Here is a 5266-nt window from a genome sequence, read left to right as displayed (position 1 = left end):
ACATTCAGAATTCTGTTGGTTTTTTTTTTTTGGGGGGGGGGGCACTGGGGGTTGTTTGTAGTTTTAAAGTCTGATTGAAGAGCTAATTGAAGTCAGATTTTAGTGGAATTTATATGGACTAACATTTACAGATAATAAGATTTGGATGTCAACTGTTAAACCCAATCCAGCTAGAGTGGTATTTTATATGAAAGTGTTCATTACATGTAGGGCAAAATTATTTAAAACTTTATAGATGGTTTTGGAGTGTATTGTTTTACAAAGCATTCCTTTAAATACATCCCGACGTATACTTACCCCTTTTAAGTGCAAGGAAAAAAATCCATTTCATTATCATTTGAGTTGTGGTTGTATAGGGGATTTTTTTACATGTTAGTCTGCTGCAGAAAAGATATTCTTACAAAATCGTTTCAATTTTGGTTGTTAAAAACTTTCAGTGTGTAACCACAGACCTAAGATTCCCATAGAGGGATTTAAATGACACTGGAACTAAGTAATTCTGTATGTTCAGTCACTTTGTCATGAGACAGTACAGATGAGGTAAGATTTTGAAACTTACAGAGCACTGGAATAAAAGGAGTGAGATCACACATATGATACAGAGATAAATTGCTTTTATAAAGATTTATCGTTTTTTTAAAATGATATCAACAGATTGTTTACTTTGTGTTTGCAAAGATTGCAGCGCTGCTCACATGTGACATATCCATCAGGACTGAAATTATCCAGTCCATTTAAAGAAGCATTGTTTGTACATAAAACACATCTTGATCCTGCGATTTTCTAAATATCTGTAGGTCCCATTTTAATTTCTCACGACAGAGTCCATTTCTTAGAAAAATAATAAAACGTAGCAACCACTGCAGGGGTATACATGCTATCATGTATATATCATCCTTGACAGAGTTTTGTCACTGCAGAAACAGATAGGGATCCGGAGTGCTTGATTTCAAAATTAGTACAAAAGGCTTAGTTTGTGATTTTCCCGGGTGAATTTGGCTGGCACTTGTCACGCACTAGCTAATAAAATTTCTGAATTCACCCGAGTGCCTGAATTTGGCAAAGGACAAATGTAGAAGAAAGTATCAGTAGGGTTTGAGATGGGACTTGATAGTGGCTTGAGTCAGTGGAAATGCTGGTTAACTGCCTTGTTCAGTTTGACACTTTCACTCCATTGTACAATTCTTGAACTTCAGTAGCCGAAGTCCTATTCCAATAACATCAACACCAATGACAGCAAAACCCCTCTCATTGTCTTCAGGGGACTGACAGCTGGTTCTAGTATCTATAAGGAAATATTCTCATCTCACAAAATTTATTACTATCTGTTACATTTTTTCCACTCGTTATATGTTTATCAGAATGTTGGTTTTTGTCCTTCTTTTTTAAGAAGCCTGCCTGTCACTTTATGGGCAACACTCCATTTCAAGAAGTGGCTTTTGAAGTGCAGCTACATCTCATATTTTAGTCTTTTGTAGGAAAGACAATAATGTTTTTCACTGTACTCCACTGCGAATGTGAAATATCTTTGTGAAATACTGGGGAAAATGAAGTAGCTTCTGCTGCAACATCATCTGAAGTTCAGTTGGATTTATCAATGGCCGTTTTGTAAACTGAGGCAACGCAGCACTTTACACTGAATGAGAAACAGAAGTGGACTTCTCAGCTAAGATTATTTGTGATTCATCCTGTCACTGTACTGATGCAAGAAGAGAGACGTGGAATGTAACCTTACAGGACTTAAGTGGATGACAGCAGTGGTCTACAGAGATCACTCACACGAATGAAGGCTGGTATGCAGGCTCAAGGCAAGCGTGATTAGGATGCAGCTCTTACTCTTTTATTGACGATAGAATGAAATGTACTGTATCTAATACAGAAGATAGACATCTTACAGCAGACTTCAATTCCCACTGAGACCCAGGAGCTTTTCCATTGAAAAGCTAAACCTGCAAATCCCCCTTTAATTGGTTTATTTATAACCATTCAGAACTTCCATATAAAAATATGAAAATTACTGGCCATTTAAAATGGATAAGATAAATGAAATCACTTTCTGTGATTTCACTGTGAATGAAATCACTTTCTAGATCAGCAGTAATCAGTGCTGGTCCAAAGGTCTGTATTTCGCAGTTTACTACTGAACATTTTACAGGATTCTTTAGTTTTAAAAGATTCAACACAACAGATATTCTTAAGGTATCGTTTGAATCTTCAGGGCTCATGTTTATATGAAAAGTAATTTTTCATAAAAATAATTCTTAAGTCAGTTCAATTTTAGGAAAAAATTTCCTTATTTCAACAGACTTACATGAAAATTGGTTTTTAAAATGTTAATAGTTTGAATTAATGTTTAAATGCTAAACTACAGGGTAATAATCCCTGGTTTTCTCCACTGCAAGACAGCTTTAGATTGTAAAACATACAGATCATTCCAGTAAGTTATTGAGAGTAATATTACTAGAATAAGCTGTTTCATAAAGAATGAAAAAGCATTTTTAGTTCATGTTAGCCCATGAAAAGATCACAGCACTAGTATCACGCCAGTCCAGCATCAGTAGTCTGACACCAGCCCTGAAACATTGTGGAATACACACTTCATATTGACATTAGCTAAACTAGGGAGCGTTTTCTTTTGACTAACAAAGTTGCTGTCACAATTCCATAAATTGGATCTGGTCTCCAGTGTGCTGAATGCCTTGAGTTCGGTCCAAAAGCTGACACAGCTCTATGAGTAGTGCCAGTCCAGGCAGAGGAACTCTTCTTTGTCAAATCAAGCACTTTCACTCAAGTTTTGCAGGATTGAGATCCCCACGGGAACAATCATATGGTGTAAAGTATTTTAGCTAATTAAATAAAGCATAAACCTTTTTCTCTTACGTTTATGCATAGATTTCCAGTCCCTTATGAAAGAATGAAAAAATACCTAAAACAATGAAAGCTTTTCAGCTATCAGCTAGAGAACAAAATGCCAGCACAGATCTGTAATACTATTCTGTCCTTACCTAAAGCGACTATATTTTATGGTGTCAGGTTCTAGGTATATTAGATTTAACAACAGTTGAAGTTTTCCAGTTGTTTCCCATGCTGTAGCTGAGATGCATTGTCAGTTTATAAATGCTATTACTATATTGTCTTCTGAGAAAAATAAAACCACATTTTTGTCTTGTGCTGTGCTTCCACAGCACTGCAGTGCTGATGCATCAGTTAGCTTAGAGGATGAGCTCAGAACTCAGCTCTTATATTTCCAAGAACAGGCTGTTGGGATTTTATGGAATTTCTAATTTGGGGACATAGCAGAGGGAGGCAGAAGAGTGGAGTGATGGAAAAGCCATACCAAAGAAACAGAACACCTTTTAGAAATTAGGTCCCAAAATTACTCCTGTCAATTCTATTTTAACAATTCAGTTACATCGGAGTACTAGATTATGTATGAAGAGTCTTGCTCCTTTAGCAGTTGGAGTGTAAAAAAAAAAAAAACAAAAAAAAAAACCTGGTAGGAGGTTCCTTCATATCAGGTTTAATAAGAATATTAAAGACCTAGCAGAACTAAACTGAAATTCATTCTAGTCCTGAAGTGCTACCACAACTTGTCTTTTATCTTCAGACATTGCATTTCAGTCACTCATCTGTTCCAACATCATGCAGTTGGCACCTGAGCTGACAGCTTGCAGCTGCCAGCGATTTGATGCCTCTCAACAGCAGACCCTCCTTGTTTTATCTTTTTCTGCATGTGGCTGATAGTTGTGAGCAGTGTCTTACAGCTGAATGAATACTAGAAATTTTAACAAGTTTTGGCCGTGTACCTGTTCTTTGCTAGTATCTTTTAGAAGGGTTTGTTTTAATTTATTTTTCTTTTGTCGGTCTGTTACTGTATTTGTATAGTAATTTATGTGGTTAATATTATTTGTTTTGCTTTAATTTTTATGTACTTTGGGGTTTTTTTTTGTAATGTAATCAACCCAAGCACTTTAAGCAACAATGTCAATCTTGTGAAATTCCAATCAGCTTAATATTTTGCCTTTGTCTTCCTGCTTTTGCAGCTGGTTGCTTGTGATCCAACATCTCTAGTTACAACTCAATTTCCATTTTTAGGCTTGTAGTCCCAGCTGGGTTGTAAAGTTGGAAAGCCCAAGCATTTTCATACGTATTTGTTCACGTGTAGAAAGGGTGGAGCATTTACTGTGTGTCTTCTGCACACATCGGTGTGTACCTGACGAGCTGCACTCTGCACATCTCACAGCCTCTTGTGCTCTCTGCCTGCTAACACACCTGAGAACGACTGCAACTCTTCAACCTGTGACACAGTTATCAGTGACCACGATTTAGAGGAGTTCCAATTCTTACAGGAGCATTGGCTTTTACCAGACACAGGGTCAGCTCTCAGTCAGCTGATAATACAGGTATTGCTCTCTCTGCCATTTTATCAGTGCTCTGTTCAGTCTCAACTGTGAGAAATCTGATGAGCCACAATTATTCTTGGCTACTCTGTGTGTACTGGCAAGGAGAGCAAATTTTTGCATCTTTCTTCTCTTCACTTGTGTCAAAATAAAGCGAAGAGACAATGAAGTAAGATAAGTGCTTGTGTAAAATGATGGTTTCTTAGAGCACAGCATCTGTGGTGTCCATATCAGAAAGTCACTGACTTTCTGTGCTGTTAATGCAAGGGTTATTCTTAGTGCTTTAGATATTGTATTTTCTTTGATCAATGAAAAGACCAGAACTTTTTCCTGTTGCATCTGTTTTGATACTGAGGTGCTTCTTCTCAGTTTAACATGGCCCTTACTATGTAAATAGTCCTTGGCAAGCCTCTGTAGACACCCATTTAATTTCTTTCCAGTTAATATGCATTACTTCGAAGAGATTGCTTGAACCTGTCTACAAGGTTAATTCAGATAACACAGTTCTTTTGCATTGAGGGTCAAATAACTCCTATCAGGAGGTGTGTGCCCACCTGATGGGACCATCTGGCTAAACCCACACCATCTTACATACTAATGATTCTTAACCCTCTAGGAGGTTTGCTTGCTGGCTTTGCCTGACTGATTTAATATGAAACTGCAAATAACTCTCTTTATTTCATGGTCTCAGAGTTGCTATAATTCTTTAATATATTCTGTTCCATTTGGTTATCAAGACTGGGACTATTGTACTGTGTAAAATAAATTGTGTGTGCCATTCACAGCAGTCAATTTAACAGCCTGGTGCTTCTGATGAAGGCTGCTGCAGGTGGCAACTTCAGTGTGTGTAAGAATACGAAAGAGTA

This window comes from Cinclus cinclus, chromosome 5, assembly GCF_963662255.1.
Source record: "Cinclus cinclus chromosome 5, bCinCin1.1, whole genome shotgun sequence".
Classification (NCBI taxonomy): domain Eukaryota; kingdom Metazoa; phylum Chordata; class Aves; order Passeriformes; family Cinclidae; genus Cinclus; species Cinclus cinclus.
The sequence above is the reverse complement of the archived record's forward strand: the minus strand, read 5'-3'. Positions refer to the sequence as shown.